General features: G+C 40.8%; 1 protein-coding gene across 1 annotated transcript in view; it reads right to left on the reverse strand.

Annotated features, from left to right (window-relative positions):
• LOC124006910 (short transient receptor potential channel 4-like) overlaps positions 1 to 11441 on the reverse strand; it is a 128688-nt gene extending 117247 nt beyond the window's left edge. Inside the window, exon 1 of the mRNA XM_046317099.1 lies at positions 10828 to 11441. The gene's annotated coding sequence lies outside the window, so the exon portion shown is untranslated. The remainder of the gene's footprint in view (positions 1 to 10827) is intronic.
• Positions 11442 to 12752: the final 1311 nt, after the last annotated feature.

Here is a 12752-nt window from a genome sequence, read left to right on the forward strand (position 1 = left end):
ATACCATAAACCTACTGAACTTACTGATAACATAGACCACTGGACCTTCTGATACCATGGACCTACTGGATGTACTGATACCATAGACCTACTGTACCTACTGATGTCATAGACATACTGATACCATAGACCTACTGATACCATAGACCGACTGTACCTACTGATAGCATAGACCTACTGGACCTACTGATACCATGGACCTACTGGAACCAACTTATGCTATAGACTTACCGATACCATAGACATACTGGATCTACTGACCCCATATACCTACTGATACCATGGTCCTACTGATACCATAGACCTACTGATACCATAGACCTACTGATATCATAGACCTAGTGGAACTACTGATACCATAGACCTACTGATACCTACTGATACCATAGACATACTGGACCTAATGATACAATAGACCTACTGATACCATAGACCTACTGATACCATAGACCTACTGGACCTACTGATACCATAGACCTACTGATACCATAGATCTACTGATACCATAGACCTACTGGACCTAATGATACAATAGACCTACTGATACCATAGACCTACTGATACCATAGACCTACTGGACCTACTGATACCATAGACCTACTGATACCATAGACCTACTGATACCATAGACCTACTGGACCTACTGATACCATAGACCTACTGGACCTAATGATACAATAGACCTACTGATACCATAGATCTACTGATACCATAGACCTACTGGACCTACTGATACAATGGACCTTCTGATACCATATACATACTCAACCTACTGATACCGTAGACCTACTCTACATACTGATACCATAGACCTATTGGACCTCCTGACCCCATAGTCCTACTGGATCTACTGATATCATCGTCCTACATATACCATATAACTACTGATCCCATAGACCTACTGATACCTACTGATACCATAGACCTACTGGACCTACTGATACAGTAGACCTACTGGACCTACTGAACCATATACCTACTGAACAATATACCTACTGTGCATACTGATAACATAGACCTACTGAACTTACTGATAGCATAGACCCACTGGACCTTCTGATACCATAGACTTACCGAGACCATAGACCTACTGTACCTGCTGATGTCATAGACCTACTGATACCATAGACATACTGATACCATAGACCTACTGATACCATAGACCTACTGTACCTACTGATACCATAGACCTACTGGACCTTCTGATACCATAGACTTCTTATACCATAGACCTACTGGACCTTCTGATACCATAGACCTTCTTATACCACAGACCTACTGTACCTACTGATAGCATAGACCTACTGGACCTACGGATACCATAGACCTACTGGAACCAACTTATGCTATAGAATTACAGATACCATAGACATACTGGATCTACTGACCCCATATACCTACTGATACCATGGTCCTATGGATACCATAGACCTACTGATACATACTGATACCATAGATCTACTGATACCTACTGATACCATGGTCCTACTGATACAATAGACCTACTGGACCTACTGATACCATAGACCTACTGATATCATAGACCTAGTGGAACTACTGATACCATATACCTACTGATACCATATACCTACTGATACCTACTGATACCATAGATCTACTGATACATACTGATACCATAGACCTACTGATACATACTGATACCATAGACCTACTGAAATCATAGACCTAGTGGACCTACCGATACCATATACCTACTGATACCATATACCTACTGATACCTACTGATACCATAGATCTACTGCACATACTGATACCATAGACCTAATGATACCATGGATCTACTGCACCTACTTATCCCATAGACCTACTGATACCATGGACCTACTGATACCATATACCTACTGATACCTACTGATACCATAGATCTACTGCACATACTGTTACCATAGACCTACTGGACCTACTGATACCATAGACCTAATGATACCATGGATCTACTGCACCTACTTATCCCATAGACCTACTGATACCATGGTCCTATTGATACCATAGACCTTCTGGACCTACTGATACCATAGACCTACTGATATCATAGACCTAGTGGACCTACTGACACCAGAGACCTACTGATACATACTGATACCATAGATCTACTGCACATACTGATACCATAGACCTACTGGACCTACTGATACCATGGACCTACTGATACCATAGACCCACTGATACCATAGATCTACTGTTACCATAGACCTACTGGACATACTGATAAAATAGACATACTGGACCTACTGATACCATAGACCTACTGATACCATAGACCTACTGTTACCATAGACCTACTGGACGTACTGATACCATGGACCTACTGATACCATGGATCTACTGCACCTACTTATCCCATACTGAACCTACTGATACCATATACCTACTGATATCATAGACCCACTGTACATACTGATAAAATAGACATACTGGACCTACTGATACCATAGACCTACAGATACCATAGACCTACTGTTACCATAGACCTACTGGACCTACTGATACCATGGACCTACTGTTACCATAGACCTACTGGACCTACTGATACAGTAGAACTACTGGACCTACTAATACCATAGACCCAATGATACCATGGATCTACTGCACCTACTTATCCCATAGACCAACTGATACCATGGTCCTACTGATACCATAGACCTACTGATATCATAGACCTAGTGGACCTACTGACACCATAGACCTACTGATACATACTGATACCATAGATCTACTGCACATACTGATACCATAGATCTACTGCACATACTGATACCATAGACCTACTGGACGTACTGATACCATGGACCTACTGATACAGTAGACCTACTGAACCTACTGATACCATATACCTACTGATACCATAGACCCACTGTACATACTGATAAAATAGACATACTGGACCTACTGATACCATAGACCTACTGATACCATAGACCTACTGTTACCATAGACCTACTGGACCTACTGATACCATAGACCTACTGATACCATGGAACTACTGGACATACTGATATAATAGACCTACTGATATTATAGACCTACTGGACCTACTGATACTGTAGACCTACTGAGATCATAGACCTACTGATGCCATAGACCTACTGGACCTTCTGATACCACAGACTAACCGATACCATAGACCTACTGGACCTACTGATATAATAGACCTACTGATATTATAGGCCTACTGGACCTACTGATACCGTAGACCTACTGAGATCATAGACCTACTGATACCATAGACCTACTGGACCTTCTGATACCACAGACTAACCGATACCATAGACCTACTGGACCTACTGATAATATAGACCTACTGATATCATAGACCTACTGGACCTACTGATACCATAGACCTACTGATATCATAGACCTACTGGACCTACTGATACCATAGACCTACTGATATCATAGACCTACTGGACCTACTGATACCATAGACCAACTTATATCATAGACCTACTGATACCATAGACCTACTGGACCTTTAAATACCATAGACTAACCGATACCATAGACCTACTGGACCTGCTGATAATATAGACCTCCATAGACCTACTGGACCTACTGATACCATAGACCTACTGATATCATAGACATACTGATACCATAGACCTACTGATACCATAGACCTGGACCTGATACCATAGACCTACTGTTACCATAGACCTACTGGACCTACTGATACCATGGACCTACTGATACAGTAGACCTAATGGACCTACTGATACCATAGACCTACTGATACCATAGACCTACTGTTACCATAGACCTACTGATACCATGGACCTACTGTTACCATAGACCTACTGGACCTACTGATACAGTAGAACTACTGGACCTACTGATACCATAGACCTAATGATACCATGGATCTACTGCACCTACTTATCCCATAGACCTACTGATACCATGGTCCTACTGATACCATAGACCTACTGATATCATAGACCTAGTGGACCTACTGACACCATAGACCTACTGATACATACTGATACCATAGATCTACTGCACATACTGATACCATAGACCTACTGGACGTACTGATACCATGGACCTACTGATACAGTAGACCTACTGAACCTACTGATACCATATACCTACTGATACCATAGACCCACTGTACATACTGATAAAATAGACATACTGGACCTACTGATACCATAGACCTACTGATACCATAGACCTACTGTTACCATAGACCTACTGGACCTACTGATACCATGGAACTACTGGACATACTGATATAATAGACCTACTGATATTATAGACCTACTGGACCTACTGATACTGTAGACCTACTGAGATCATACTGATGCCATAGACCTATAACCTTCTGACCCACAGACTAATATACCATAGACCTATTGGACCTACTGATATAATAGACCTACTGATATTATACACCTACTGGACCTACTGATGCCGTAGACCTACTGAGATCATAGACCTACTGATACCATAGACCTACTGGACCTTCTGATACCACAGACTAACCGATACCATAGACCTACTGGACCTACTGATAATATAGACCTACTGATATCATAGACCTACTGGACCTACTGATACCATAGACCTACTGATATCATAGACCTACTGGACCTACTGATACCATAGACCTACTGATATCATAGACCTACTGGACCTACTGATACCATAGACCAACTTATATCATAGACCTACTGATACCATAGACCTACTGGACCTTTAAATACCATAGACTTACTGCTTCCATAGACCTACTGGACGTACTGATACCATAGACCTACTGATATCATAGACATACTGGACCTACTGATACCATAGACCTTCTGATACCATAGACCTACTGTTACTATAGACCTACTGGACCTACTGATACCATGGACCTACTGATACAGTAGACCTAATGGACCTACTGATACCATAGACCTACTGATACCATAGACCTACTGTTACCATAGACCTACTGGACCTACTGATACCATGGAACTACTGGACCTACTGATATAATAGACCTAATGATACCATGGATCTACTGACATCATGGACATACTGATACCATGGACATACTGATACTATATACCTACTGATACCACGGACATACTGATACTATACACCTACTGATACCATGGACATACTGATACTATATACCTACTGATACTTTAGACCTATTGATACCATGAAACTACTGATACCATATATCTACTGATACCATGGACCTACTGATTCCATAGACCTACTGATACCATGGACCTACTGATATCATAAAACTACTGATACTACAGACCTACTGATACCATAGACCTACTGATGTCATATACCTACTGGACCTACTGATACCACAGGCCTACTGATATAATAGACCTACTTGACCTACTGATACCATAGACCTACTGATACCATGGAACTACTGGACCTACTGATATAATATACCTACTGATATTATAGACCTACTGGACCTACTGATACCGTAGACCTACTGAGATCATAGACCTACTGATACCATAGACCTACTGGACCTTCTGATACCACAGACTAACCGATACCATAGACTTACTGGACCTACTGATAATATAGACCTACTGATAGCATAGACCTACTGATACCATAGACCTACTGATATCATAGACCTACTGGACCTACTGATACCATAGACCTACTGATATCATAGACCTACTGGACCTACTGATACCATAGATCAACTTATATCATAGACCTACTGATACCATAGACCTACTGGAACTTTAAATACCATAGACTTACTGCTACCATAGACCTACTGGACGCACTGATACCATAGAGCTACTGATATCATAGACATACTGTACCTACTGATACCTTAAGACTTACCGATCGAATAGAACTACTGGACCTACTGATACCATAGACCTACTGGACCTACTGATAACATAGACGTGCTGATACCATAGACCTACTGATTCCATAGACCTACTGATATCATAGACCTACTTATTCCATAGACCTACTGATACGATGGACCTACTGATATCATAGACCTACTGATATCATAGACCTACTGATATCATAGACCTACTGGACCTACTGATACCATAGACCTACTGATACCATGGACCTACTGATACCATAGATCTACTGATACCATGGACCTACTGATTCTATCGACCTACTGATACCATGAACCTACTGATATCGTAGACCTACTGATACTACAGACCTACGTTACCTACTGACACCATGGAACTACTGATACCATAGACCTACTGATACCATAGACCTACTGATGTCATAGACCTACTGGTCCTACTGATACCATAGGCCTACTGATATCATAGACCTACTGGACCTACTGAATCCATAGACCTACTGATACCATGGACCTACTGGACCTACTGATATCATAGACCTAATGATACCATATACTGACCGATACCATAGACCTACTGGACCTACTGATATCATAGACCTACTGATACCATAGACCTACTGATATCATAGACCTACTGGACCTACTGATACCATGTACCTACTGGACCTACTGATACCATAGACATACTGATACTATAGACCTACTGATATCATAGACCTACTGGACCTGCTGATACCATAGACCTACTGATATCATAGACCTACTGGACCTACTGATACCAAAGACCTACTGATATCATAGACCTACTGGACCTACTGATATCATAGACCTACTGATATCATAGACCTACTGGACCTACTGATACCATAGACCTACTGATACTATAGACCTACTGATATCATAGACCTACTGGACCTGCTGATACCATAGACCTACTGATACCTTAGACCTACTGGACCTTCAAATACCATAGACTTACCGATAGCATAGACCTACTGATACCATAGACGTACTGATACCATAGACCTACTGATACCTACTGATACCATAGACCTACTGATTCCATAGACCTACTGATATCATAGACCTAGTGATTCCTTAGACCGACTGATTCCATAGACCTACTGATTCCTCCTGTCTCAGCCTCCAGTATTTATGCTGCAGTAGTTTATGTGTCGGGGGCTAGGGTCAGTTTGTTATATCGGGAGTACCACTCCTCATCTACCCCCTTAAAACATACAACCCTAAGCAATAACACATCAATCACTATGTAGATTATGACCACCAGCTATAGACTCATCTACCCCCTTACAACATACAACCCTAAGCAATAACACATCAATCACTATGTAGATTATGACCACCAGCTATATAGACTCATCTACCTAAAGAGCTAAAGATGTAAACCTTTCCTACAAGTATTATTCTATTTATTGATTGATTGACTATGGCTTTTCCAAATTGCCCAATGTTTCATTGTCAATTAGGATTCCAAGAAAAGTTCACAACAGCTGTGGTGATTATTTCTGTATTCTCAAATGAGGAGAGACAAATGTATCACACAAGTCAGAGTTATACTTAATAAAAAAATCTTTAATAAGGGAGAAGGTCACTACATGCACACCGAGTGAATGGAGCGAGAGCTCTGCAATAATGAGGCTGGTCAGCCCAACACTCTTGACTCTTGATATTTTATAGCAAAGATACACCCCTTAGTCAACATGACAAACAACAGATGTGTGGAATGGGTCACAGGGTGAGACTTGACATATGAGAAAGGAGTATCCCAAGCCAGATAGCGTTTGCTACGAAGATTGTTCTTACTGTACAGAAACGAGAGTTTGGCCCCTTAGACAAGGCTCTTATCTTATCTCCACTCATTCTACGGTATAAATCAATGATCCGCTCCAGATACCCCTATCTCAAGTAAAACCCATGTAATTGACCACACACCTAGACTAGCTGCAGGGAACTGGAGTAGAAACCATCCCTTTGCAAAAACACGGCTTTAGTAGAACAGAGATGTTTTACTATTTGTTAAGTATATATAATTGTTAACTATTAACATTAAACAAATCAGGTAAATAGGTGATTTTTCTCTCACACAACAGCAGGCCTGTTATTTGTTGTCATTTTACCTTCATTTTTACCAGGCAGATCAATTAAGAGGAAATTCCTATTGATAATGACAACCTTCACGTGTTGCCTACGCTACTGTTTTCCTTCGTAACATTGCTGAGGGGAATTTAGGACCTTTTTAAATTGGTGAAATAGTTAGATGCATTACCCTAATGCTCTACATAGGTTATTGGGGAGAATTCAGCAGTGATGTAGCGACTGCGGAGACTAACAGCCAGAACAGGATTTGAACCAGCAACTCAGCCTTTAAATGGTACAATTACTTGTTCCAATGAGGTTGAGACCTCCCCACACACAGTACCACGATTACACCTGTTGAAAGGAGCACACAGGTGGGCTAGAGACCCACTTTTTTGGGTTGAAGAGTGCCAGGTGACTCGGGCTTCCGATTCCAAAGTTATTGGAAGTTTAAATAAGAATATAATTAGCATGTAGCAAATTTGCCCACTTTGGGGATTAGCCTAATTGTGTTTGTATCTAACTCAGTAAAATATAAATTATAACCTTTCAACGTCTTGAAACGTATAAATATGTTGATTTGTTTCAAAGAGTTGATTAGCCCAATAATGAACTAAAGGAACCCAATATTACTCCTTATAGTCCAAGGACCTTTGCAACCACAGATGGCCACCAGATAATCGACAGCTGATCTCCATTGCATCCATCATCTGCCACCAACTCGCCGCTCAGTAAAGCCTCCCCAGTCGAAACAGCTTGTCCAACTATTATGAAAACATTTACTGATGTTTTTGTTCGTTTTGATGTTCGGCAGGGTTTTTCAGGGTTTTTCTTTCTTTGTTTGCTGTTCGAGCACACATTGCTTTTTGAGGAAAGCCGAAGTTCAGTAGCCGAAGTCTACACCCCTTCATTAACAGGGAGAGCTTAAAAGGATACTTTCAGATTTTGGCAACGAGGCCCTTTATCTACTTCCTCAGAATCAGATGAACTATTGGATACTATTTGTATGTATTTGTGTACATTATGAAGGAAGTTAGAGTTAGGTTTGTGAGCCAATGCTAACTAGCATAGATACCCATAGACCTCCAAGCATTGCTCCAAAACTAGTTAGCATCCCAGCTAGCGCAGTTGATCTGGGCCGATTCCGGCTGAGAGTCGGGTCACTCGGTTGAGAGTTAGACTTGGCTGACGTCATATGGCCCAAGCCTGTATTACTTATGGATATGATGTGGGGATTGCGTTCGGGACGATTCTCGTGTGAGTTATCTGGCCCAAATGTATTACTTGGTACTTGGGCCGATTCCTGTGAGAGTTATCTGGCCCAAATGTATTACTTGGGGCTTGGGCCGATTGGGGCGACTCTCTGGCAGATGATTACACAGGCTGCTTTATATAATGAACAATTCATTATTTATTTTTCCATATTTTCTAATTATTTGTGATAAAAACATACATTTAAGATTTAACTAAAACTCTTTAAGAATCCTGCGTAGTATTTTAGTATTTTGTGCAAGGCAAAAGATGAACAGTTTGGCCTGCCAGGATGCCCTTGCCCCATTGGCTGCAGTGCCTCCTGTGGCGGGCCAGGCGTGGACACTGTCATCATGTGTATGGTGTTTCATCTGACACAAAATGGTTTTCTTGTGGATTCAATATTAATATTTAAAACGACTAAATCAGGTAATTTTGTATACGTGTATTTAAATTCTGAATCTGGCCCCTTCTGAGGGGATTCTGGTAAGATGCTTCAGGGCCGATTGAATCCGTTCCAGCCCACAGGAAGACGGCTGCTTCAGGGCCGATTGAATCCGTTCCGGCCCACAGAAAGACGGCTGCTTCAGGGCCGATTGAATCCGTTCCGGCCCACAGAAAGACGGCTGCTTCAGGGCCGATTGAATCCGTTCCGGCCCACAGGAAGACGGCTGCTTCAGGGCCGATTGAATCCGTTCCGGCCCACAGGAAACGGCTGCTTCAGGGCCCGTTCCGGCCCACAGGAAGACGGCTGCTTCAGGCCGATTGAATCCGTTCCGGCACACTGGAGGACGGCTGCTTCAGGGCCGATTGAATCCGTTCCGGCCCACAGGAAGACGGCTGCTTCAGGGCCGATTGAATCCGTTCCGGCCCACAGGAAGACGGCTGCTTCAGGGCCGATTGAATCCGTTCCGGCCCACAGGAAGACGGCTGCTTCAGGGCCGATTCCTCATTGCTAGCTGGGAAAATACATGTAACTTCCATCATACTGGACAGAGACATACAAATGGTATCCACAAGTTTACCTAATAATGGGCCTCATTGCCAAAATCATGAAGTATCCCTTTAACTAGATGCTCTGTTTTTGAGGGAATTGGATCTAAACAGACAAATACTCCATTTGAACGTGAATCGATGCTCAGTTGTGGTTAAAAAAAACAAGTCCTCTACTTTCATATCAAATCAAAATCGTTTCACAAACGCACAATATACACTTACGATTCACTGTTTTAACACAGTTGCAGCCGATAGTATTATTCAGTGACAACACGTTTTGTAGGGTCCGTCTTCCGTGCACATACAGGTGTTCAGAGACTCAGATACTCAGCACAGGTAGTCGACTTTCCGTAAGCAAACGCTGTTACATGGAGATATGGCTGTGGGGGATCCCTAACTCTAAAAATGAGTTCATACGGGAGCCAGAAGTGGGTGAAGCTAACTGCTGAAAACTCTAGGGATGCCGCCTATGGTTTTTCCAGAGCTACCCTAGACAAATCGGTACGCACCAGTGCGCAGTGCACTCAATTTTATTAACTCAATCACCAGTTCCTTCTTTACCGATCTGAATCCACAAATAGCCTAGAAAACATTATTTTTAGACTGTGTATGATAACTCAAAGTAAATACAACATATAACTCACATTTCGCCGTGGATGTTAGGGATATATCAATTGAACCCACATAGAAAGATGCCTCTTCTTTCCAGGCTATTCCGCGTTTAGGGGATGCAACAACTGGTTTTCAAAACAAAACAAAAAAATAACTATGGTTGTATTCCGTATTTAGGTACTAAACGAATAACCTATAACAATCCGTGTTCTATAAGAGGACTTCACATCGTCGAATCCTTGATGATAAATGCATATGTTTTATCTTCAGAATAGCTTATATCCTACTTTATTCCATTATTCCGTGTGAGTGGAGGACATCCATTAACAGAGCATAGTTGTTTTTCTTCATAATCTCTTCTCTTTTTCCGTTAGAAAGAGATAGAAATGGTGCAGCCTATAGCGCAGGAAACTGGGGCAGACAGGATGGAAAGCGTGCGCAGCGCGCATAGAAAGACGATGAAGTGAACTCCGTCAATCTTGTAGGACATGTAACCTACTTCTTCACGATTACAACTGTTTGCAAATATCCTCTGGTTATATTCTCTTATCCTCGATTTCTGTCTGTTCATCCAGCGGCTCCTTTACACCTGTTGTTGGGAGGAAGCGAACCGAACCGAAGCGCTGCGGGTATAAGCTAATAACGCGAGGTCTCAGAGACCCTGGATTCCACTCTGCCTGTGGATGCGCGCTGGTGCGCTCCGTGCAAACTACGAAGCCGTTGTGCGCATACACACACACATGCACGCACGCCCTTACACACGGCCGTTTAGCTTTAATTCAATAACACGTATTGTAACGTCAACGAATATTTTATGAAAACAACAGGAAAGTGCATTACAGAACAGGCTTAATTAGTATTTGAAGAATATACCATTCACGTATTTTAAGTCAAATAATAGTTTCAGAATATTTTCTTTAATGATTGTGTGACATGTTGGTCTGAAAATGTTGTTATTCACTATCAGAACATGTAAAGTACTATTTTGAGGCAACAGTGAATCGAATATTATGATTATGTGCTTGTCATGGATAATTTTGTTTTCTATTGTGTGGAATAAATCCCGTGTTGTTGATAGAGAACTAATGAGGCTTTTCTCAATTTTTGTGCACTTCACCTCTTTAGTCTAATTCGAATTCTGGTACAGGTCATTAGAACTATATTACAGGTCATTAGAACTCCATTACAGGTCATTAGAACTCCATTACAGGTCATAAGAATTATATTACAGGTCATTAGAATTATATTACAGGTCATTAGAATTATATTACAGGTCATTAGAACTATATTACAGGTCATTAGAACTCCATTACAGGTCATAAGAATTATATTACAGGTCATTAGAATTATATTACAGGTCATTAGAATTATATTACAGGTCATTAGAACTATATTACAGGTCATTAGAACTCCATTACAGGTCATAAGAATTATATTACAGGTCATTAGAACTATATTACAGGTCATTAGAACTATATTACAGATCATTAGAATTATATTACAGGTCATTAGAACTATATTACAGGTCATTAGAACTATATTACAGGTCATTAGAATTATATTACAGGTCATTAGAATTATATTACAGGTCATTAGAACTATATTACAGGTCATTAGAACTCCATTACAGGTCATAAGAATTATATTACAGGTCATTAGAATTATATTACAGGTCATTAGAACTATATTACAGGTCATTAGAATTATATTACAGGTCATTAGAATTATATTACAGGTCATTAGAACTATATTACAGGTCATTAGAATTATATTACAGGTCATTAGAACTATATTACAGGTCATTAGAATTATATTACAGGTCATTAGAGCTACATTACAGGTCATTAGAACTATATTACAGGTCATTAGAATTATATTACAGGTCATTAGAATTATATTACAGGTCATTAGAACTATATTACAGGTCATTAGAACTATATTACAGGTCATTAGAACT

Source organism: Oncorhynchus gorbuscha, linkage group LG20, assembly GCF_021184085.1.
Source record: "Oncorhynchus gorbuscha isolate QuinsamMale2020 ecotype Even-year linkage group LG20, OgorEven_v1.0, whole genome shotgun sequence".
Classification (NCBI taxonomy): domain Eukaryota; kingdom Metazoa; phylum Chordata; class Actinopteri; order Salmoniformes; family Salmonidae; genus Oncorhynchus; species Oncorhynchus gorbuscha.